The 26,510-nt window shown below is 38.9% G+C and overlaps 1 protein-coding gene across 26 annotated transcripts in view; it reads right to left on the reverse strand.

Moving 5' to 3' along the window:
* PHF21A (PHD finger protein 21A) overlaps positions 1-26,134 on the reverse strand; it is a 187,715-nt gene extending 161,581 nt beyond the window's left edge. For 3 of the 26 annotated variants that reach the window (XM_043481029.1, XM_043481016.1, XM_043481023.1), the window contains exon 1: positions 25,440-26,129. The gene's annotated coding sequence lies outside the window, so the exon portion shown is untranslated. The other 23 variants (XM_043481018.1, XM_043481007.1, XM_043481022.1 and 20 more) reach the window with 19 other exon arrangements.
* Between the last annotated feature and the right edge of the window lie 376 nt (positions 26,135-26,510).

Below are 26,510 nucleotides of genomic sequence, written 5' to 3' on the forward strand. Positions count from 1 at the left end.
TGCAGAAAACACATTGGAAATCAAAGTCTGAGAAGTTAAGTGACTTCCCTGAAGGTCACACAGCTAGCTGGTATCAAGCGAGAGAAAAGTCTACAAACTCTGAGATTCCTTTGACTAAGCTGGCCTTTCTACTAGATCATACTTTCTCTTACCCAGCTTCAGCAGTTATTCTCTTAAGAAACTAGGATAAATACTGACCAAATATTTTGGGGAAAAACCTTCATATAAAATTTTAAAGAAAAATCACGTAAGTAAGCTCTCTAGGGCTGGTTTTAACACTTGAGATCCTTTATGCCTAAGGGATCCCCATGAATAGGCTTCAGAGGGGTTTGCCAACTCCACAATGCTATATGCTAAATTCTGAATGTTAAGAGTATTTTGGGAAGAAGATCCACAACTTAAATAAGATTCGCAGAGGTTCAGATACCCAAAAAGAGTAAATTATTTTTAGACGAGTGATTCTTAAACACTGCATTAGAACTACCCAAAGTGTTCCTTCTGAAGACTGATTATTAATTGACTACCATTGGGATATTGATTTAAAAAAAAGAAAAGCAAGTAATTTATCTCTGTAATTTAATAAATATTAGTTAGCAGCAAAAATATTTACATATAACTTGTACTTTTTACACTATCCATATGCAAAATGTGTATAAGTCTTAAAAGCAAGTTTGACTTCCTCAGGTTAGGTTGATTGTAAAGTCCACTTAATTTCTCACATACGTTTGACACTTGCAACTAAAGTAGTTGAAAGTTTTAGCCTTATTTGCTTAAATTTTTAAAATTGATTTGTTCCTGAAAAATACATTCAACACACATGAATTGGAGTAATTATTTTTACTTTTACAGATGAATACTATCTTGTTAACATAACTTCACATGATTTTTTGCAAACTAAAGATTGTTCCACCTCCTCTCTGGAACTTCACAGGTATTGAAGCTGCTTTAATTACAGCCAATAAAGAAATGAATCATTCAGATTTCTGATATGGTTGTAAAATTTTTAAATATCATCAATAAATCTAAGGTGATTAATAACTACTTTGTAAATGTCTTTTGTAAAACATCTAAAACCTTCGTGTATGAAGAATATACATAAACCAAAAACAAACTTTGCAGAGGAAAAGTTCAGCACTAGATTATGTCTTAAATTAGGCTAAAATCCACCCCATTACAAATTTTGAACGATTAAGTTTATAGTCTGTGCTCAATCATAAATTTTGATAAGGGACTAGAATAGCACAGATAATTGTCATTCAAAGACACTTTAAAATGTCACCTTACACAGAAGATTCAATCTCTTCTCTTCTACTACACCAAGCTGATACACTAATTTCATATACAGTAAGTGTTACTGCTTTTTATCTGTCTTTCCTAACTTCTAACCAAGAGTGTAAGTTTGAAATAAATTTAAATGCAAATAAATGCTCAGATGAAAAAGCAGAATCCTGCTAAAGGAGATTTAGTCCTTTAGGTGCGGCCCAATATCATAATCATCCTTCTTGCCCCAAGCCCTCTTAATCTCACCCTCTCAAGGGCATCCCTCTCCCCTCTCTTTCCTGAAGCATCAAACTTTCCTTCACTACTGGATCATTTTGCTTCTTTTATCTAAAAAAAATAGCCTTCCATAACTCCATATTCTTCTGTAGTTATTATCTGCATGGCCACTTGTAGCAAAACTCCCTGAAAGAGTTGACCAAAGTCACTGTCCCCAGTTCCTCTCCTTTCATTCTCTATTGAACCCACTCCATTAGGGCTTTTACCTCCTTCAGTCTTGTTAGAACAGTGACCTCTCTGTTGCTAAATCCAACAGTTAAGTCTCAGCCCTCATTTCCCTGTTCATACAGTATTATCTGACCCAGTTGATCATCCCTTCCTTCATGAAATCCTTTCTTCCCTTGACTGCCAGGACACCAGTCACATTTGATTTTCTTCCTAATCTCTCTAGGCACTCTTCTGGGTTTCTTCTGCTAGTTCTTCCTCATCTCTCAAGACCTCAAATATTGAACTCCCCCAAGGCTCAGTTCTTGGAACTCTTCCCATTAGGTAAACTCATCCAGTCTCATAGCTATAAAAGGATCTGTACACTGGTGACTCCAAAATTTATCTCTCTGCCCAGACCTGTCCCTTGATTTCCAAACCTACCTATCAAACTGCCCATTCGACACCTGTCAAATTGGCTTCTCAAGCTCAACAAATCTAAAACTAAACTCTTGACTACCTATCCCCCAACTTCCTCCCCAGAGTCATCCTCATTTCAATAAACAGAAACTCCATCCTTTCAGGACAAAATCTTAAAGTCATCACTGACTCCTCCTTCCCACATCCTACATCCAGTCCAATAACTGACCTTCTTGCCTCTGCCTTCAAAATACATGGGACTGTGACCACTTGTCTCAACTCTACTACCACCTCATTGGTCCAAATCACCATCATCTTTCACCTACATTATTGCAATAGCCTCCTAACTGGCTGGCCTCCCCACTTCCATCTTTGTCCTCCAAAGTCTATTCTCTCAGTAGCCTTTTTAAAAGACAGATCTAGTTACTCCTCTGCTCAAAATCCTCCAATGGCTTCTCATCATGCTCAGAGAAAAAGCTGAAGTCCTCTACAATGGCCACAAGACTCTAGTGATTTGGGCCTCTGTTATTCTTAGACCTCATCTTCTTCCCTCTCCCCATTCCTCAATCTACTCCAGCTACCCTGGCCTCTTTCCTGTATTTCAAAAACTCCTAACAAGTTCTCTTCTCAGGGCTCTTCTGGAACACTCTCTCCCATCAAATACTTTCAACAGTTCACGTCCTCAAATGTCAGGAAACCTATATCAGCTGCAAGAGTAGAATACTAAAACAAAGATTAAAACATTCATCAGAATTGTCCCCCTCCCCAAATGTTCACTTTAGGGACGTTCTTTCTTACACCAAGAATACCCTTTTTTTTTTTACCTTCTCTCTGCCTATCCAAGTCTTACTCAACCATTAGGACCCAGATGAAGACTCATTGATTAACAGCCTTCCCAACTCCCAGTTCTCCATTCTTTTAATTCTCAAAATGTTTATCATCTTTCTCATTCATCTTAAAATTTAACCATGTACTATCTCACACTATAACTTACATGTCTCATTTCCCTAACTATACACACACACACCCCCCCACACACACATGTGTAGAACAGAAATAATATCCTGCACAAGCAGTTCTCAAACTTATATCAAGGTAACTCTAAAACTTCAAAAAAGGTATAGATTCACATGCTCTACCCTTAAAGATTCTGAATTCATTATGTCTGATTTGGAGCCCAGATATCTGTATTTTTTTTTAAGTTCCTCTAAAAGATTCTGATGCATAGCCAGGATTAGGAACCATTGCCTTATGCATCTCTATTACCTTCAAGACCTAGGAAAGTAGGCCTTCAAATAGCCTAAAGCTAGAATGGACACCCTAGAGCAACAGATCCATACCTTCATTTCAAGGGGAACAGTGGTCCAAAAAATCTAGATGTCTAGCCACAAGCTATAAAGATTATAAGAGGCAAAGCCCAATCTTAAAACCCAGATTTACTGCTCTCCATCTAGGAATCCTTCCATTACACTGTGCATAAATAAAGTAATAAAAATCCACAATTCAGATAGGCAGAGTAAACAGTGATTATCTAATACTTGACCAGTAATTGCAATGTCCACGCTCTAAGACAGTGCACATTATTAGCTTCTATATGCTTGAAAAATGTGAGCAACATTAGCTGACAAGAGATGTAAAACTCTAGAGAGTAATTGTGTTAAGGCTTACAAATTTTTTAAAAAGTTACTTGAATTCTTAGAATATGTACAAAAACTTGCAAAATCATATATTTTGTAGTAAAATATGACAAAAAAATCAATGGAAAGGAGAATTCTTGCTTCATCATGCTATAAAGTACAAAAATCCTTATTCACAAGCTTCCACAGTACACAAAGTTGTGAATGTTTTCTGAGTCTAATCATCATAACATAACCTTCTTAATTACAGATCAGACTTAGTAAATCACCCCATATCCCAAGACAACTCAAACTCTTATTTTAATAATCAGTTAACCTCAGGACCAAAACTCTAGCCATCATCAACAAAAAACAACTGAGGTATCTATAAAGCATTACAGAGGAGTTTGGATTCATCTTGGTGTATTGGGATTTAAGCAAGTGCCTCCTGTTAATGCTAATGGGAGTTCTGGGTGTCAAGCAAGGAGGAGGATCAGCGCCCAGCACCGAATCTGTGAAAACCCTTTCTGTGGCACTAACTGCAACTACTGGGACTTGTTCTCTCAGGGATGGGATAATAGACCCAAATTCCTATGTCTCTAAAGAACAGAGATCATTCAAATAAAAGCCACTAAAGAAGGTCACTAGTAAACACTTGATCTTAAAAATATACAAGAAAAAGCTAAACTAAAAGAACAATTACTGCATAAGGGAAATTTTATAAAACAGAACCAATATGCACAGGTGGGGGAAAAAAAAAACAACTAGTGAATTGCTGGAGATAAAATATCTCACACAAAAATTCAACAGGATTAAAACAACTAGAATTTTTTACATGAGAGCACAGAAGCCCAACTGTAGGAGAAGCTTGTCCAAAGAAACACACACACACAAAACAAAAACTCCTCCCCCGATGGAGCCCTAAGTGCCCTGCAATCCTGGCCTTTAAAGCACAGAAGAAAACTCCTGCTGCACTGACAGCCTGGAATAATCACAAAGCACTTCCAGACAGACAGATAACAATCACAAGCTGCCAAAGACAACCAAAACTAACTAAATAAAAATTACAGCACCTTATTGTGTCTCATACAGCCTCACTTCTCACTTCACTGCTGTACTCACCAGGCTGAAAAATGAGCAGGTGTGTTTCAGGCTACAGAAAAATTAGTGAGACACACACATGCACTCACACACACATCCCAAGCACAAACACACACACAAAGGGAGTGATATTCTTTCACACAAAAGGGCTTAAAAAGACCCTCAAGGCTTTGCTGAAGGCCTACAAAAACTAAGAGTAGGCCTTACCGGAGCAGTGAGGAAAAAGCCAAGGTTTATTCCTAATCCACAGTTACTAACAGAATTAACATTTATTTCAATTAGAAAGGCTTTGGCAACAATCCATTTTATAAAGAAGGAGAAATTAAGATTTTCCCCATTTCTATCCTCCAAAGAAAAATTAAGATCTTTTTCTGACTTCATAGGTTTAGCTCCACAACACAAATGAAAAAGAACCCTGACGTAAGGCCTGAAAACTAAATGGTTCTGTAACATCCACAGTTAAAAAAAAAAAAAAAAAAAAACTATGTAGTCCAACATATTGATTCTTTATCATTACTGCTATCATTAATGAACATTTAGCTTTTTATTTGTACTCTGAAATGTCAATGAGAAATTGAAACAGCTACAATATGCTGGGGATTTTAACTTCTGAAACAAAAACCACAAGGAAACATGACTCTGAAGCATAAAGTCTCAATCATACTGATAAGTAAGTGGTCCTAAAACTTGAAAGTGAAAGCAATACATACCAAAAAAGAAGTTTGCCTGATATTAAAGCTAGCCTTTAAAACCAAAAATATTTTCTGTTACAGAAGACTGAAATCAGGGCTTCCATTAACCTTGTTTAAAAAAAAAAAAATCCCATGAGCATGGATTTTTTTTCCTAAGTCTCTTCATCAGAGCAGCATGGGGTCCCATTAGGCACCCTATTTTACTTCCACCTTATAAATAACGTTAGCTATTCGCTATTTCCATGGAAACCAAGTACAGAGAAACCCACTTAAATGAATACCGGTTAAAGGAATAAGTTTTATTTTAGAAAGGTTTTGCGCCTCTAGATGAACTCTACTGGGGAATACTACAAAGTCTTCTTAAGTATAATTTTTTAAAAGATATCTTTGGTGTAGTGGGAGCTTATTAAGAGTCCTGTTAAATAAGTGCACTCCTGGCACTAAACTAAATATGCCAAACAGCATCATAATGTTGAAAGTTATCTTTCCAATGCATTGTACATGGGTTTAGATGCACAACCACCAATGACTGCTTCCTCATGCATTGGGGTGGAATAATTACCCCTATGGGTCTAATTTAAACTAATAAAAGCAAGGAAATCTAGAAATAAGCCTACCATCACCTTGTAGTAACTGGTAACAAACAGGACCCACAACTGCAGACACGCACAACTTGCTACTCCTCCGAAGAGAAATGAACAGTAACTTAAGTTCTAAGTTCTTAAAAACTGTTACCAGGTCCAGAGATAGCAGGGAGTCAAAATTCCCTCCTAAATAAACTATTTCACAGTTATAGTGTATATTCCCTAGTCAATCAACACATACATTTGGGTGAAGTACAAATAGAATATGCAAGAGAAAGTGCAGAACAAGACTTGGCGATTTTCCACTATAAGCTGACAAATATTGACCAACATACACTAGAAATAACCATTTCTGGTGGTCCACACAAAAGCTGCAGACAGGAAGTGCTCATAAAATTAAATGCAACTCTTAAGAACAATAAATTCAAAACCAATCATCTTAAGTTTCAAAAGACAGAGAAGAAAACTAAAATCTTTCCAGTAGATATGGTTCTCTATTAAGTTGATGGTGGTTCAGAAATCTTCAGTAAGTTAAAAAACAAATGAAAACAACATTATCCTAAAAGATGATTACCAGTATTAAATTTACAATGTATGTAAAGAGTTAATATTCTAGCACACACACTTTTCATTTGAGTATACCAACATATCTATTTGTAATACATGTTCTAAAAATGTAAAATTATTTTTCTTATATGTAAAGTTTGGCAAATGTTGATAATTGTTAAAGTTGGGTTAACAGGTATGTAGGGTTTGCTAATATTCACTCTACTTCTGTGTATGTTTTATGTTTCCATAAAAAGAAGTTTTTAGAAATCCTATAAATTTAAGGCTCTTGTCTCAAATATGTTTTTCTCTATGTGTAACTGAAAAATGGATGAAATGCCTGGTACAGACCTTAGAAGCTACTGAATTTAAATCCAACATAGCCATTACATGTAACCACAACTAAAATCTCCAAGTTTTACTTTTCTTACCGAAACAATTCAGTTAACAGTTCAAAAATCACAGGAGAAATCTGGAAAGGAAAGGCTCTGTTATTGTGTAATTACCAACAATGAAATGAAAACAATGCCTAATAACAAGGTATCATTAGCCATATTTTGTATTTTACAAACTAAAGATATTCTACTAGCCCTCTCTCTACTAATAAATCAAAATACTTTCAGAATAAGCAACACCAACTTCTCCATTTTCTTCTCCAATTAGGTCCACAGGACTAAAGAGGGCAATCTAACAAATTAATGCTTCCTATTTCTTTTATCTTGGTTAAGTATCAAGGCTACCCCTTCACTCTCTAGGATCCCAGTTCACCTCCTACTGGAAAATAATATAGCAACTTTTGAGGTAAAAAGGTCTTCTATTCTCTCCCTTAGTCCAGATATGAAATGTTTCACAAATTTTCTGTTACTTTGAAAGTGATTTTAAGTTATTGTCCAATTCCTGGCTGAGGGACCAAAATGCAGAGGTTCACAAACTGTCAAGCTTTGAGGTCTATGATAACAAGTCTCTGTGTTTAAAAACTAATCATTGAAATAATGTTCTGTTTTTAACAGAAATAGAGTAAGATGGTGGTTGCTTTGGAAGGAGTGATAAACAGCAGACAGGGAATGGCATAGGCACGGATGAAACTTCAAAGATAATAAAAAAGAGGGGAGAGCAAAAGAAACGGAGGGGGAGGGGTCGGTGGCAGCATCTCTCTGCAAAGTAGCTAACTTACCACGAACCAGACAGGCTCCTGCACAAGTGTAACAGCAGTCAAAAGGAGCCCACCTTTTACAAGTGAGGCAGGGACATGATTTTCAAAATTGTGTAATTCTTTAAATCAACCCCAAAGAGGCCATTTAGGGTCCACTTCTAACTCCCCCGTTTGTTAAAATAAAACACACTTCTAAACTTTTTGCAATTCCATTCACCCAAGAGAAGCAACTTTTATAGACCCTGAATACAGACTGAAATAAAGAAAACATAGGACACACACAATACACCTGCTATGCTAATTCTAAAACTACAAAACTTTACTTCCTGACCACTCTGGCTACTGTAAAGTAAGACAATTTATTAATTGGAAAAAAAAAAAAAACTACACAACCTGCTATAAAATTGCTTAATTTTAAAAAATATTTGTCAAGCTAAAGTATGACATTTATCAAAACAACCTTGTTGGAGTTTCTGCTCAGAAAGCAGAAACAATGTTTTAGGAACACAGACAAAATAAAATTGAATAAAGACTTCTATCCACCTACTAGGACTTTATCAGTGGTACAGTTGGGTAAATGAGGAAAAAAAGTTAATGGAAGCTATTATTCTATTTTTTAACTCAAATGCTCACTACTGGCAACATATACTGTATTCAGGATGTTTTGGTAAGCTATTACAAACACACTTGTTGATCCCAGGGAAAAAAACTACACAGACCAAAGACAAAAAAGGTTTCAGATCTAAACTGGCAGTAAATGAATAAAATTAATCCTACTTCATACTTAATGATCATTCCTCTCAATGACTGGTTTCACTTACCAGATACATACATACCTATAGATACACTTATATGTACCTACATATTAATGAATATATTTAAAACTCAAAAGTACACTTAAAAACTCAAAAAACATTTAAAACTCAAATTCTTTTCCAAAAACTTAATTCTGAGATCACTGTAAGACAGAGACAGAATATAGCTTTTCTCACAACCAACTTGTTCTCAGGCCCAGTTTCTAGGCTCAATATAGGTTAACATGATGATTAAATATAGAAAGAAAATAACAATTACTGAAAGAAAAAAACAGGCACCAAATGAGAGGAAATTTCACGAAGGAAAAATGCTCAAAAGGCAAATAAACTGTGTCCATCATTACTAGAAAGCATTCCTATGCCACTTTTACAACTTTGACTTTCTACATTTGTCTCCATGAGTTATTACGCCAAGCATGTGTTCTCAAGTTGTCATGGGCTGTAGACCCAATGGACTGACCAGCTGATTAGAATTCTGAACTTGTGAGCTGTAACACAATGCCTAATCTGCTACTGCCTCGATGCTAAGTGACCTACTGTAATTATCAATATCTTTTATCACTAAGAGTTTTAAAAAATATAAAGTGCCCTGAAATACTTTTCAAAGTTTCTGTAATAACTGACATACTCCCATGTATTTGATACTTCTCTTAGCAGTTTCCACAAACAAGAACTCATTAGGTCACTTTTCCCATCCATCTCTTTTCTCATGACATTTCAGGAAAAAACTCTCTTTTCTAACTAAGTTGTTCCATATTTACCCTTTTCCCATAAACTTTTAGTGGGATTGTAACAATAATAGCGGGCTTCTCTGGTGTCTCAGTGGTAAAGAATCCGCCTACCAATATAGGAGACCTGGATTCAATCCCTAGGTTGGGAAGATCCCCTTGAGATGGAAATGGCAACCCACTCCAGTACTCCTGCCTGGAGAATCCCACAGACAAGAGGAGCTGTCAGGCTATAGTCCAGCGGGTCACAAAGAGTAGGACATGACTTAGCAACTAAACAAGAGTAACAATGATAATCAAGCTTATAAAGTATCTTAAGACATCCCCATTTTATCTTCATGTCGATCCAAAGATGTCACTATTATTGTCCCTATGTCATCAGTAAAGAAACTGAAAAGTCCAAGTGAACAGCAGAATGCTTGATATATAGCACTGGTATCCAAGTGCACATAGTACCCTTCCATCACCCTTTCTTCTTCTTCCTAAACACCATAAAAAACATAGCAAAAGAAATGAATGAATGTACAGGAGACATATTTGTTAAAAAGAGCTTAAGTAATCAATCCAAGGTCACACACTCAACTTGAAGTGGTTGCACTGAGAGTCCAGGGGCTTCTCTGGTGGTTCAGATGGTAAGAATACACCTACGATACAGGAGAACTGGGTTTGATCCTAGGTTGGGAAGATCCCCTGAGGGAATGGTGGCCACCCACTCCAGTATTCTTGCCTGAAGAATTCCATGGACAGGAATTCCTGGTGAGAGAGGAGTCCGGTGGGCTACAAGCCCATGGGGTCACACAGAGTCAGCTATAACTGAGCAACTAAACACACAAACACTGAGATTCCAACCCACAGGTCAGACCTCCAAGCTTAGGCTCTTTGCCCATTATGCAACATTTGTCTCAAACCCTGAGAAGAGAACAAGTCTAGAATTAAGGTTAATAATAGCTAAAAACAGCCACCATTTATTTAGTGCTTACTACGTGTCAGGCGCTTACTTATTCCTTCTAACAACCTCAGAAAGAGAGTACTCTTATTTATTCAAACTTGACAGATGAAGAAACTGAGGCAGAGGCACAGCAGATGAAGTGATCTGTCACAGAGCTAATACAAATCCAGACTGCGCAGAGCACAGCCAGGATTTGAGCCTATGCAGACTGGCTCCGGCTCCAGCGCCCACACTCTTAACCACTGTGCTCTACTGCCTGCTAAAAACTTCCCTTCATTCCAACTGCCCGAAAACAAAACTTTTAACCTTTTCACAAAACTAGTAAATTGTAAGGCTTCATGCTTCGACTAGCTGAGAGAAAGTGAGTAGTGCTCGTCTGAGCAAGCTCAGCAGACTCCGTTACAGGCATAGGAGGTGTGCCCCCGGGGACTAGATCACTGCAGTGCCCAGGAAGGAGCATGCTGTGAGTCAGGCTGAAAGCCCCCAGCCCATCTCCCTGCACACAGACCCACACTAACCACGCACTGCAAGATGCAGGCAATTCAGGGACGTCCCAGTGAGATCTTCCATAAAATCAATGTCACCCTGCAAGTACCCAAGAGCATATAGTACCCTTCCATCACCCTTTCTTCTTTCCAAACACCATAAAAAACACAGCAAAAGGAATGAATGAATCTAAGCTACTTAAAAATCAGAGCAAATGTCCAATGATAACTGCAGATTTAAATGAGAAAAAAATGCAAAATTCTCATAGTTTTGTAACTTGTCCAAATTCTACATTCAAAAAGCAGTAGGCCTCTTTGAAAGCCTCAATTCTTAGACTACCTTATTATCATATACGTGCCTTGAAGGGTGTCTAGAAAAGTCCATTTTTGCCTCAGATTCTACAAATCTTGACATGCATATTTAAAACAAGATTCATTACTGTTGGATTACAAGTTACTGAACTTTTACCCTAATATCTATTAATATGACAATGTATTTAATAATATAAACAAAAATATTAAGCATGGATTTAATATTTGCAATATTAACATGGATTATACACAGAAAATAAATAGAAAAACGAGACTGGACCTGGAGGTACTGAGAACTTGACACAATAAGAAGAGGAACTATTGCAGCTCCCTCCATTGACATCGTAAAGTTGCCACATTTTCTGGGCTCTCTTTTGAATTAATGTGGCATCTGTTCCAAGTACAGCATGCTAACATTTTACTAAAAGATATTTTCATTCTACATTTGTATCTGGTTTGCTTTTTATTTGAACTCCTGTTTTATTTCAGTGGTCATTATTTCCTTATACCAAGTTGTCGATTTGGCATTCCTGATCTCTTTCCCTTGAGGACAAAAAGGGTGGGGAGGAACCACCAGCTTAAAACACTCTAACGGCAATAATTACACTACGCTTTGCATATACATTAAATAAAGAGAATAAGCAGCAGAAAGATTTTTGTGGGCTTTTTAGTATCAGGTCCTGATAAGCTAACGGCATCTGTTCCTTTCAGAAAAAGAATTCTGCTCTGAGTTATGTGGGGGGTGGCAGGGGGAGTAGAAAACAAATACTAAATAGAATAATTCAAGTTACAAAGTTTGGTCTTTGTGAAATGATGATTTCAATAATTTGCACATATCCAACCCTATCGAGTGATAATTGCTTTTTAAGACAGCCTCAAAACTGCTGCAGCAACAAGCCAAATACAACCACTTGTACTTAACATGCATGCTGCATACTCCACAATGTTACGTCATATCAGGCACAGAGAAGACGCTTACCAAGCTATCCTGCGTTCTATAAACTGCCTAACAACAACAGAAAAAGGCACTGCCATCTCCATAGTGGGAGTAGGAGCTGTCAGGGTAGGCCAGCCTTCTCCCTTTGGTCAACTCTGAAGAAAACAAATAAGGCCTATATTTCTGTCTTTTAAGCTAACCTCTCTCAAGGCCTTTACTCTCGATCATTCAGCTTTCACAGCAAGAAAGGCTGTTGCTTTAAAATTAAAAAGCTGTAAAAGATCACTCCAACGTAAGAGCCCCACACCTTGTACCAAGGGTCCTCCAGGTGTCCCCATGGCTGCCTCTTCTGCAGAAGAATGGCCTGTCTAGGCCGCTAGTCTCCAAGTGGGTGCACCCACCCTGGGGAAAGAAGAGGGCCATGGGAAGAAATTACTACAACTTATATTTTTAAATCTCATCCTTTTTAAAATTTCTAATTTCCTGTATGTTTTATAACATACATAAAATTCTAGGTTCAGGAAATTATATATAAATATATATTTATGGGGGCCATAATATTTAAGTTTGGGTACTAGAGGTTAAGAAGACCAAAACTAGAATAAGAAAACCAGGAAAATTAGGCTCTGCTATTAATATCAACTTACTCAAATTCTTGTCTCTGCCTCAGTTTTACCATCCGTGACATATACTGAGTCCTTTGTGCACTTATCAAATTATTATGAGAAGTAATAAAATACTCTCCAGAGCATAGTCTGAGCCACACAAAATGAAAAGCACCTAAGAACACTACCAATGAGACATAACCTTAACTTGGCTTGTTAAAACTAGTTAACTGCTACACCCTATCAGACCCAATTTGTAGAATTTTAAGGCCATGCTCCAGCACTTCAGTAAATATGGATCTAAAGATGTACAAAGCACTTTAGATATGAGCACATTCTAGAATTAGAGAGACAGTTTTTAAACTTTTATAATGAAAAACTTATTATCCATGAAATAAAAATTTTCAACTTAAAAATTACAAAGGTGAATTATTAATATAAACTTATCAACAAGTCAAAACTCTCAAAGCTAGAATCAAAAGATCTTTACTGCAGATTATAAAGTCTTCAGTATGCTTTTTAAAATATAAATAACACCAGAAAAAATGAAGTATTAGTACTCATTAAATTATTGGCATTTCCAATTATTTACCTTTTTTTTTTATTTTACTCCTTTAAAAAATGCTGGGTTACCAGTATAGCATTCAAAGGTGATTGAGTAAGTAGGGTTAGGGATGAAGGTGAGGTCAACCAACATTAATTCCTAGGCAGGATATCTGTATGCAATATCTGTATGTCCATTAAGCAGTACTGGTTTGAGTTTCTATTTATTAAAATAGCACAAGTATTTTCTTGGTTTAAAACTCTACTTTCCTGTGTAAATGTTGAATGAACCCCTCCTAACAATCAGAAACAGAGACTACATTTTTTTTTAAAAACTTATCTGAAACCACAACTGATCTCCTTATAAAATAACTACCAGAATAAACCAACAGAACTTAATTCTGAAGTGATATTTCCTAATTTACTTGTGCAGGACAGAAAACATGTTGTCATTTTACATAAGATGACATTTTAAATTTTTAAAAAATAACGACGACGATTTCTAACGGTGGCACAGTTGTCAAGAATCAGCCTGACAACGCAGGAGATGCAAAGAAACAAGGATTCAATCCCTCTGTTCAGGAAGATCCCCTGGAGTAGGAAATGCCAACCTAGTCCAATATTCTTGCCTGGGAAATCCCATGGACAGTGGAGCCTGGCGGGCTACAGTTCACGGGGTCACAGAGTCGGACACAACTGAGCACGCATGCAACTCAACTCAAACAAAAAGAACTTAAAATGCTTTTTGCCCCATAGGTAATAATCAGTCTAGGGCATTAGAGGTTTACAATCTTAATGTACAAATCTTACCTACCTCTCTCCTTCCAACCTCACTACCATTTCCCACCTCAGCCTTATTTTCAAAAACAAGCCAAAGTTTTTAAGATAGACCACCTGAAAAAAATGAACTTTAAGAGAGTACGATGGTATAATTCTACTTATTTTTAAAATGGATATACATTACACATGGGGCTTCTTTGGTGGCTCAGCAGTAAAGAATCCACCGGCCAGTGCAGGAGACATGGGTTCAGTTCCTGAGTCAGGAAGATCCCCTGAAGAAGGAAATGGCAACCTGCTCCAGTATTCTTGCCTGGGAAATCCCATGGACAGAGGAGCCCAGTGGGTTACAGTCCATGATGGGGTTGTAAGAGAGTAAGACACTACTTAGCGACTAAACAACAACATTATACATAGTTAAACACACAGGAAAAATTTAAAGTAGATGAGAATGGACTAACTTTTGTTTTCTACTTTACACATATCTGTATTGCAAGTATTATATTTATAACTCCAATCCTCTGCCTTTTGATATTTTTAAAATATTAAACTATTAAAAGAAAGGACACTTACCATCTTACCCTCTAAAATGCTGACAGTTACCTAAGGACTGATTGAAATAGCTAATGTAAATCATCTGCACCTACTAAGAAAATGGATAACCTACCACGCTACAGTACCCAAATTGCAACCTTTAAGAAGCAGATACTAGCCCCTACTCCATAGCAAGCACTGTGCTTTGCAATGGGCATACAGTGATGGACAGGACATAGGTAGTGTGCGCTCAGTCGTGCCTGATTCTCTGCAACCCCATGGACTGTAGCTCACCAGTCTCTTCTGTCTACGGAATTTTCCAGGCCGAGAATATGGGAGTGTGTTGCCATTTCCTACTCCAGGGGATTTTCCTGATCCAGGGATCGAGCCCACATCTTCTGTGTCTCCTGCCTTGGCAGGTGGATTCTTTACCACTTCGCCACCTAGGTCAGGAAACACACTATCCCAAATGCCTTCATTTCCATTCCATTCCACTGCTTACTATTTCCAAAACATTCAACCTAACCCAACAAAATCAGATGAAACATTCTTAAAAGGATATGTCAAAGCTGTGGCCATTTCAGTGGATTGAAAACTCCTTTAGTAATGCACTTGCTAAGCTTCTACAGGAATTACAGGGTTTAGTACAGCATTACAGGCACTTAAAAGGAGGGACTCTGGAATCAAACTTGGGCTTGAATTAATATTGTATCATGGCTATGTATGTGATCCCAGGGAAGCCTTCATTTCCTCATCTGTAAAATGGGGGTAGGATAATAACAGTAAATCCTCAGAACGCTGCTGTGAGGACTAAAATTAACTGAGATATTATATGTAAAAAGGCTAGTACTAAACATATTCATAAACATACTAAACATATAATAACAGATAACCCTAAAATACAAAAACTGTTCACAACTTGCCAAATATTTAAAATCTTACATATATATGCCCTTTCTCTAAGAAAAAATACATGTATTTGTTTAAGTTTGAATATTAACACATAAGAATATTTTTCAACATAAAAGGCCATAATTGAAACTTTTCAATAATGTAACACACAGTACACTTACAATATTTTTATATATATACACACAAACACAGCAGTGCATATTGTCAAGAACTACACTGTAAACACGTTAAGAACTTGTCTGTTGGCCATGGTGCGGGGAGGGTGATCTAGATCACCAATTATGATTCTAACTCATACACTTAAATTTTATAAATATTAACATTGTTAACATAATATAGACAGATATCTTAAAATCCAGCCATCTATTAGTGATTAAAAACTCAAATTTTTATGTACTTCTTTAGTCTATAAAGTACATTCAGGAGTATTATTTCATCCTTTTAGGAATACAGTGAAGCAGGCTTTCACCATTATCCCAGTTTTACTACAGTACTGGGAAAATTAAAGCTCAGCTAGGATGAATTTCCCAAGAGTGTACAGCCAGTGACAAGACTGGTCTTAAACCCAAGTCTTCTGACACTATCACAACTGTTTCATTTACAAGTGGTCTGGGACACTTCATTTAAAAAAAGATAGAAAACTGTGCTCAATCATTTAGGTGTGTCAGAGGACTCTATACATAATTACACATGGCTGCCCAGTTTCACACCTCTTACATCCTCTCCTTATTTTCAACTTTAGTGTGTAACTATAAAACGTAGATAAGAATTCATCCAAACTTCCTGTACTGGCCAATTAACACCAGAGACCATTTTCTCCCTTACACTTAGCCATTAGAATCTAACATCTTTGTAACCACTGAATTAATTTCATTTTAATATTAGGTCTTGAAAAGATGAGTTAATATAAAATAAATAAAACCATTCATAATGTAGAAGCATATCAGACCAGATTCCATAAATTTATGACATATCTAAAAAATCTATCTAATGTCTCAACTACAAATATTAACAAGTTTCAGCTCACCTTTATGAGGAAAAAAGATTAGTAGTATTACAATGGAATGGGTTGCTGTATAAATAAGTACTTAAATAATTACTACTAAAGGCAGAGCTTTCTTAAATAAACACAGCAGCCCTCAGCAATAGCATTTGATGAACTCTAATAGACAGTGGTCAAGGAGGTAACAAAGACACTTCCCTGATTCTACATACACTCAGACTAAGGCACATACACCACAACTTATGCCTACATTTTTCAATATTCCCAGGTGTCCCTTTTCCTTCTCAAAAAGCTGAAAGCCGTGTAGATAAAAAATCATCCTCGAACAATTTCAAGAGCTGAAAAGCAGCTCATGTCCTAAAAGAGAAAAATAACATAAAGACTTATGACTTCTTTGAACCTAACATTTTAGGTACATCCCACAGACCTGAAACTACACTTTCTTTTTGGGGCTGCTCACTGGCCTCCAATACATCAATCCTGTAGCACTGTGAACTGTGGTGACAGATTGTTTCATGCTTCTAAACACGACAGGATTTCTCCAAGGTTACATACACTGTGACACGAGGAAATTTTTACAGCATCTTATTTTCATTAATCAACTAGTGTAGATGTTCTAACAGCGCAAACATTATTAACAAAGAAGTTTTCACTATCTTTTGAACTTTCTAAAATCAACCAAAGGCCATGGCACAGTGGCAAAGAGTTCTGAATAGGCAAAGCTGAATCCCAATGAAAATTCTGCTAATAGCTGGTTGTCTAATTTGGGGCATATATCACTTAAGGAGAAACTGAGGTGTGAAGACATTTTATGTATGGCAAAAAATTCTAAGGAACTGCCACATCATTACTATACACGAAAAATCTCAAGGCCTTTTTAGAACACCCTGAGGTTCTGATCAAATAAATAATAATGTAAAAAGAGAGGAAAAAATGTAAATCATGATATTTTAAAAAATAACAATAAACACTACTACTAAACCTACTGCTAACAATAAACATTTATTGAGACTTTATTATGTGCCAGGCACTGTGCTAAGCACTTTCACAGATTTTAACATTTAATCCCTACAACAACACTGACACTAGTTAAGAAAGGGGAAAGTATTAGAACCCTCAAAAAGACAGAATTTTTAAATTTACAAATGAAAATATAAGCAAATTACATTTTGTTTTTATAACCTTACTTTTTTCTCTACCTTTCAGCCTTTAGCTTTGAGTATTAAACTTACACTAAAATAACAATTATTTTCAGGACTTTGTCTTCCATTTAAAGAATACTGAGACTCAAGACGCTGACAATCATTACAGAAGAATAAAAAACTCTACTTAAATTCTGGCACAAAAATAACCCTTCCATCCAACTTAGCTGTCCCCATTCAAAGAAAGAACCAGATATATATCAGGCCCTACAATAACAGTCTTCTAATTCTAATGCCCACACTAGCAATCAATTAATGCTGTAATTATAAAGAAATCTGTACCATCACAAACAACAAAAAAGCTACAACTGCTAAGTCAAGTTTTGAATATATACATATATGTATGCTATTCTACATGTAAATCTTTTAGTAACTGATTTTAAAAAACAGCTAATGCATCTAAGGTAAAATCACACTAGGGTGTTTCTGAAGACTCACTTTAGAATACTAGCAGCATAATAATCATGACATTAGCAATCAAACTTTACTTAGCAGAAAGTTCTCAGAGGCTTTGGGAAGCTGTGTATAAAATGGAGTAGACAGGAGGGAAGGGTTCCCTGTGCTGTTAAAATCAACTACAGGTCCCAGCATGCAATGCTCTATTCTGGAGCGAGGCAAAAAACTGCAATGCATCTTGGGACTTGTAGTAAGTAAACCATTTCACCCTATCACAGTAAGTTTTAAGAAACTCTGAACTATCTAGCACAATCTGACTAGATCTTATTATCAGGGCCTAGTCAAATCTACATATAATTTGTTTGTTCTCTGCCCTAGCACAGATTCTTTACTACATACAGAAAAAAAGTATCAATTAACACTTAGATCAACATTTTCACTTTAGAAAAACAGAGTAACTGTATAAAAGAAATCCTTAAAAAGCAAAGAGATGTGACACAAATTTTAAATGATACTTAAAGATACACCTTTTAAAACAATTTCTTAACTTTGATCAGTTTCAAAGCTTTCTATCCCCTATACCCCAAGAGTTTTAATTGTTTTATCAGGTTTTCTCTTAACAGTCTTTCAAGTTACATTTTATAAACAATTTTTCTTGAAGAAAATTCTCACAAGAAAACATTTTCCATACTTTCTTACTGCCCACTAGGCCCACGAGGAAATATATTCTTATAGTATACACATAAAACCATCACACACAACAACAATAATACTTAAGTTCCTCTTTTGTGGAGTTCTTACTATTCAACCCCCTCCACTTCTCACCCTTCAATTCACATACACATCTGTTTGTGAAAAGAACACTCAGGAAAATACCAATTACAGATCCATTTCTCTCATCCACTGACCTTTTCCAGAAACACAGAAGTTTTTTTTTTATAAGCTATTAGTGACATGTCCAAATCCAAGTGGATAACTTTGAGCTGTAATATATGTATATAATTTCTACACACTCTCTTATTTTCTGCAACACTGAAAAGGAGGCAGGGAAAGAACTAAGTGCAATCTGCATTAGGAGGCCTAACACAGGTGGTGGGTTATTTTCAGGCAACAGCACCTTCACAAACATGTTGTGGAATACAGTCCAAGAAATTCCTAACAAGGAAAGATAAGCTGGCACACAAATTTAACACAATCCAGCTAAAAATCACCTGCAACACATGCTACTACATTTCACCATAAAAGTGACAGGCTACTACAGGATCTGAAGCTTCATCAATACAACATACTGTCCATAAGGCCAGAGATAGCAGTTGCCATGGTTACTATCACCCACTTTTATCAGGAAATTATTGTCATTACTCTGAAGTTTTTGGTACTTATTTAAAATTTTTAAAAAATAGTCTAGGGTTCTGACTGCTAATTGAGTCAGAGAATCAACTACTGTTTGATTTGTAAGTATGCTGCTTTAGAGATCCACATGGTTAACAATACTTGGATCTGCAGCAGAAAAAAATCAATTCCTTTCTGCTGCTCCTTCTCCTCAAGTACTGACAGTTTGTATTCTCAATGCAGCCAAAACAATAAAACAAAACCCATCTTTTTGGCTTCTGTGTTTAAGTTATTTTTCTCCCCTAGGCCCACAAACAAAGTCAAAATATAACCTAGATCACCAACCTGTTAGCCCCCATCCCTTTCCTATCTCCGAATTATCAGTTCACTTTTTTTGTCTACTTTAAAAAGCAGAAAAACATTTCCATAGATGATTCCAAAATATAGGAAAGAACAGTTTCCTCCAGCTGAGACCTGCTCACTATTTTTTATTTTAAAAGGGGGCAGAGGTGTGCAGTATGCAGTGTGTTGGGAGGGAGAGAAGTGGAGGGGCATTCAAAATGCCTAACAAGTGTCTAGTGTAAGAAAGTTGCTTTAGAAAAGCTCAAAGGATGACTGAAACACAGCTTATCTCTTAAAGGGAAGAGTTCACTACCATCCCAGTTTAAGAGTCAATTGATAGACAAGCAATATAAAAGTTATTCCTAACGAACAGTCTATTTCAACATTCTCACCAAAGGTAACTGTTCAGAAACTCAATACACAAATAAGATGATATGAAAGCCCACAAAACAGTATGGCCACAGGCACACACATGATACAAAGAAGGAAACATATGCTATTTAAGAAATAATTAGCAACAATAATTTTCATGCAGTATTAACATATTACTTAAAAAAACACCTCCAAGCAGCAAAAATACACACCAGGTAAAGTTAGAAAGTGATCAAAATACATTGCTATGCTCCTAAAGAATATTTAGGGCCTATGAAAAAAGCCCATGTACAAAAGTTCTGAGAAGTCAACATAAATCATTAATATTTCCCAGCACAAATTAATATGAAGATTCAAACATGTTTCAAGAAATCAGCTCTGAATATAGATGTAAATGATTTCTGTCAAAGGTTAGAGACCTAAGACTATAACCCCTTCCTTTTCTCCCTTTCAACAGTAATTAAATACAAAAGACTTCGGAAATAAAATATTAAGGATCCAAAATTTAAAACACATTACTAAAACCTTAATGTCAGTATTTCCTAAAAAAAAAAAAAAAAAACTTTAGTGTTCACTGTCTAGGATGAAAACGTTAATATTACCCTGAGAAGTTTCATTTTTATCTAAACAGTTAAATGTTTTTCTCACCCTTCACTGAAGCAAGGTTCTATATTTAATTTCTAGTTGAGGTTATTTCATACAGAGTAGTTAATTCTAAAATTTAGGCTACTACACCTTCTGATATGCTCACAAAATAGGAACTCCCCATTATCTATATGTTACTTTATTTCAGTCCAAATATATGAGTAGCGTCTATTAAGAAAGCCAGAACTCAAAGTTCTGAGTTTTAAACTTCTAAGTTATTTTGACACCAAAAATATTTCAGTGCACTCCTCTAGATCTGAGTAGTCATTTCCTCACGCATCCTTCTCAATTAGAAAAACAAAAATGATACACACAGGTACCTAATACTAACGCACACAGATACATGTCTTTTTCACTCTAAAACAAGTTTGAATGGTTTAGTTAGCAAGAATTTTTCAGAAAGTTAGCAGGATCAGTCAAAACAATCAAAATATTAACCGTGACAGCTGTTACTCTGTGTGTTACTAAAAGTCTACAGAAGAATACAGGAACTTTAAAATAATCACTAAAATTAACTACTAGCACATCAATGGAGAATGAAGAAAAACTTTAACAGGAGATACACATTTCACAGGGTCTACAAAAGGAAAAAATGATCTTTTTTTTTTAATTAGGGGAAACTGCCTACACAGCATTTTTAAACAAAGCTTCAATATTCTAACAAAGAGCTTTTTGGTAACCACAGCAGTATTAAGAAAAAGTTCATAAAGCGTTCTGGGTGCACTTTTAATGCACTCGTTTCCCAAATGATATGGAGAAAGTTAATATTTTAAAGCCAGGAGCTTCTGCCCATGTTTAATTAGCCACCTATCTCAACAACTTAACATCTGCGTGGCTTCTGACAATTTACAAAGAACTTTCACATGTATTATATCATTTGATCTTACTGAGAAAAAAGTACAGCATTATTTCCAAAAAACAAACAAAATTCAAATCAAGTTCATCAAATTTTCTACACATTCTTAAGTTTTTAAAACTTTGATATAAAACTTTAAAAGCCACCACAGTACCATAGTATTTCCAGTGATAAATCAATTCACCTAACACTAACAAGAGTTTCAAAGGACCATGTGCTATAAACGTTATGAAAATAGTTCCATCTTTATGCAATTGTTGTTAAGTGGTACTAACAGCCATATCAGCAATGACCTATACCCAGAGACAGAACTTTACTTCTAGTTCAAGAACCTCAGTCTTTGGAGGCCAACTCAAACACATTAACTGCATGTATTTATAAAGCTGAGGGCCTAAAAATTTATCTATTAGGATTACTGTCCACAGATGGGAAGAAAAAAACACAGAAAGCCTAAGAATTTTTCCATACAATATCTACCTTTCCAATAATAATTCAAGTACTCTGTATCTCACTCGTATTAATATTATAAAGACAACCACAAAGTCCAAAGTCATATTAACAACTTTTGTTTATAGCAATCCACAGCACGTAACTTTTAAAAACGTGTTCAACACTCCACTCACCAATATGAGAGTAACTCCAATATGAGACTAATCATTTTCCAAGCAAAATATTTCTAACAGTGCTCTGTACCTAAGGGCAGCATCCTTAAGCTGTCCACCATAAGCAACCTACTTTGTGTAATATTGTAAGCAGGTAAGAAACAGTCACAAATTTCAGCTTCTAATAGCAAATGGAATTTTTCAAAGGACTTACTCAAGATCTTTCTGGAACTTTAAGGTGTTAATCCTGTTGCTTAGCTGAAGCTAAGTAGAGCTGTAATAAGTAGCAAGACCCTTACAATTCAGAGGTTTCCTTTATCTTGCTGCAGCACCTCCTGCTGGATAGCATTTAGAGTTCTTCATGTAAGCAGAAGAAGAGTATTTCTGAGGCAGCTCTTTCCAGATGACTGAATGGGAAAAAGGATGGATCCTTCAAAGCTAAAAGAAACAGGAGCCGCCCAACACTTACACCTCTTAAAAATAAAATCTGGCAGAGGCGAGGGGCTTTTTACTTTTCTAGTTCCATAAAGACTCGCCTGGGAGTTCTAAGTGCAATAAGCTTAAATAAAGCTTGCAAAATTATCTAAAAACTATGTTAAAAAGCCTTCTGAAGCATTCAAGCAAAAGGACTATTAAGACCATCCAAGCAACATCAGTCATATTGCAAATACTATTACCTTAAAAAAACTAAAAGTATGACATACAGAAAAGCACCTGGAATATTTTTAACGTGTTAGCCAGAAACTTGTTTGAAGAATTTTCTGCACTATTACTATGCTCTTCATTTAAGGATAGTTGTACATCTACGAAAGTTTTAAGTACAGAATTTTTCCATAAACATGAGCATAACTGCAAACAAAAACTTCCTCTTTGCCATCAAAAGATGTGTCCCGAGATTTTAAAATGCATTCTTTAGACATTTTAAATGGACCTTAATAAGCCAGTTTTAAGCCCACAACATAGATTCCATATACAAACAGAAAGAGAAAAAAAGAACAGAAAAGGACTTACCAAAATCAAAATGAATAATAGTATTTCCAGTAAAAATGTAGTAACAATTTCCTACAATGCTGTGAAACCAAGTAAATTGTGAAACTTAGGAAAAAAGGGGGTTGGGTGAGGGGGCTAGTTTTCAGAAGGCAAAAGAAAAGCTGACCTATTTATTTCTACTGGCCAAACGTGAGTGAACATCAGATGTAAACAAACAACATAAACACTGAAAAGTACACTTCGATATCTTAGCCCCAGTTTCAGTCCCTTTATCAGGCCCTCAATGAAGCTACAGATGTTGGTGAGTATCCTCTCTAAAAGGAGATATTCAAGCTCTGCGCCCTAAAGAACCCCTATAAAGTGTGCCTATGAAAAGGCTTCCTTCCTAGAGTGCATAACTGCTTTAAAAAAAAAAAAACTTTCATCAGTCCAAATTAATCTGATCCTAATATTCAGCTATCAATTATTAATATATAAATGTTCTTCCTTCTCCAACGTCCCCAGCTCAAGCATCTACATTCCTGACACTAAAATGCACAGCTCGCACCCCAGCTATGGAGCAAATCTTTGAAAACCAAAACAGAGCCACAAAGTTCACTGTCAAGGCCAGTGCTGAGGCCCGCACACGCCCGGACCTTAACTCACATTTTAAATTCTAGAAAGCCATACTTGCAGAGACATCATTTAAAAACACCACAATGTGGACGTGCGGAGTAAGATCCTCTACTTCAAGACCTAAACAAAGAATATTTCAACATATGACCGGAATATGATGACACCAGATTCACCAATGAAAACAAAACCTGCCTACCATTAGCAGTCGTACCCTCATCTCGACAACTCAACTACTTAGAAATCACTCTCGGCACATCTGCACCCCACAACCGGCGTGTGGCCTTCTCCGGGGGTGCAAGCCACAGACAAAGTTGAAAGGAGACATTCTTCCCCCCGGTGCCCAATCTCGACATCGACCCCTCCCCTGCCAGGACCACCTTGCTGCTACCCACCATCGCGAACGTGGTCAGGGGAGAAAAAAAATGAAAGAAATCCTAGCAGCACCGCTCAGCAGAATAAAGAGACCAAAGAGAGGATGACGAGAAGTGTTGGGAACTGCGTGCACGACGGGGCTGGACCAAACGGAAAGAGTCCCACTCCGCGCGCCCCTCCCCCCCGGCGGGGGCGCGGGCGGGGGAGGGGCGGCCGCGGCCCCTCTCTTGCCGGCCCCGGCCCGCTCAGGGTCCCGGGGGCGCCCCGCGGCCGCAGGCGGCGGGGGCGAGTGCGGGAGGGCCGGCCCCGGGGTGAGGGGTGCAGGCAGACTCTCCGGAATAACAAGTTGCAGAAGAAGAAGAATAAGCGGAATTTCCCCAACGCTGCTCCGGCCACCCAAGACAAATGCACCAACACACACACACATACACACACACACACACACACACACTCGGGCCCGGCAGCGTCAGCAGCCGCAGCTTTTTTTTTTTTTTTAAAGCAGATCCCTCAGTCACCAAACAAGATGGTTTTCCAAAAAAAAAAAAAATTAAATAAATAACCATAATAAAAACTTCCCCCCGACAGCATCCCGAGGGGGTGGGGGGTGGGGTAATGAAAGAGCCCTGGCGACCATCCCCGGGCCGAGGGGAGAGAGCCCAAGGGGGGCGGACGAGGCTCCGCGCCCCCCGCCCCCGCCGGCCGCCCCCCCCACTCCCCGGCCCCCCGCCGGGACAATGTGACACCCCCCTCCCCGCCACCCCCGGCGCGCCGCCTCTGTCACCCGCTCCGGCCCAGCACTCAGCGCCCAGGCTCCCGAGGCTGCTCATAAACTTACTTCCAATTTATCCTGGGGAGGGGTGGAGGGCAGAGGGGAGGAAGGGGGAGACCAGGTTTTTCCATTGTCTTTTTTTTTTTTTTTGGGGTGGTGGGGGGGTGGAATAGGAAGGGCACGCAGGGGGAGGGGGGGCGCCCCGAAGGGGAAGTTATTGCTCAAATCTCAAGTTGACTGAGGGGTCCTGGCGAGAACACCCCCCGTTTCCCTCCTCCCTCCCACACACCCCTCCCCTCCCCCCCCCCCCCCCCCCCCCCACAACAAACTCCAAGCAGGCAGCCCCCTGTTCCTCCCAGAGACAAACACCAGAGACAAGACAGAGAGAGAGAGAGGAGAGAGAGAAGAGAGAGAGAAGAGAGAGGGGGAAGGGGGGAGGGAGGGGAAACAGAGCTACTCCAGAAAAAAAAAAGAGAGAGAGAGAGGAGAGGAGAGTGAGGAGAAGAGAGAATGGAAAAGCTGGGATACTGCACCCTCCTGCTGCTGGCTGGCTGTCCCCCCTGGCAGCTGGAGGCAGGAACTCTGAGCAGGAGAAGCAAGGAGGAGGAGGAGGAGGGAACTCTTCTTCATGGGGAGGGAGGGAAGGCGCTGGAGCGGCTGCTGCTGCTTCTCTGCTGCTCTGGGCCTCTCGCACTTTTTAGATATTAGTGTGTTAAGATGGTAGGTTGTTCCCCTCTCCCTCCTCCTCCTCTCTCTCTCCCTCTCTCCCTCACTCACTCTCTCTCTCTCTCCCTCTCTCTCTCTCTCTGGGCTGTTTCTTTCCTCCTCTTCCCCAGGCAAGGGGGGGTGGGGAGGAGGGGGTGGGGGGGAGGAACTGGATCCTCCTCCTCGTCCAGGAGAGACACACACAGACACACACACAGGCCCCGGGCCGGAACGGGAGGGCAGAAATCAGAGCAGCAGGAGAGAAACTGTGGGAGACAAACAAGCCCAACTCTTCATCCTCCTCCTCCTCCTCAGCAGCGGCGGCGGCGGCGGCGGCGAGCACCACCAGCCCATTCACCACCCGGCCCCGGGCCGCAGCACCTCCGCCGCCTCAGCCCGGGGATCCCTCCGCCCAGGCCCAGACACACTCTCGCCCGCGCGGGAGCCCGCCGCGCGGCCCCGCCGGCCCGCCGCCGCCGCCGCGGCCGTGCGCGCCCCCGCCGCTCCCGAGAGCCGGGCGAGAGGGACTGGGGCTGAGGAAAGCGGGGACGAGGGCGGCGTTGGGGGGGGGGGGCGGGGGGAAGGAGAGGAGGCGCCGGGGTAGAGGGGCACGGGCGGGGGGGCGGGAGCCGCCGGGCGGAGTTGTACGGCGGCCGGCCCGGGCCCCCCCCCCACCCCGCACCTCCCTCCCCGCGGCTCCCGGGGAAGCACGGGCCCCTCACCTCCCCCGGGGGGGTGGGGGGGCGGCGGGAGGGGCGGCGGGGGGCCCGCGGCGGCGCTCGGGCGGGCGGACTACTTGACGTGTCGGTGCGGCGAATTTATTTCACTTTGCCTAAGGAACGGGGTGTGCTGCGGCCCCCATTGCCTAGGGAAAAAACCCGGATGTAAAGTGAGTGAAA

This window comes from Cervus canadensis, chromosome 11, assembly GCF_019320065.1.
Source record: "Cervus canadensis isolate Bull #8, Minnesota chromosome 11, ASM1932006v1, whole genome shotgun sequence".
In the NCBI taxonomy this organism is placed as follows: Eukaryota; Metazoa; Chordata; class Mammalia; order Artiodactyla; family Cervidae; genus Cervus; species Cervus canadensis.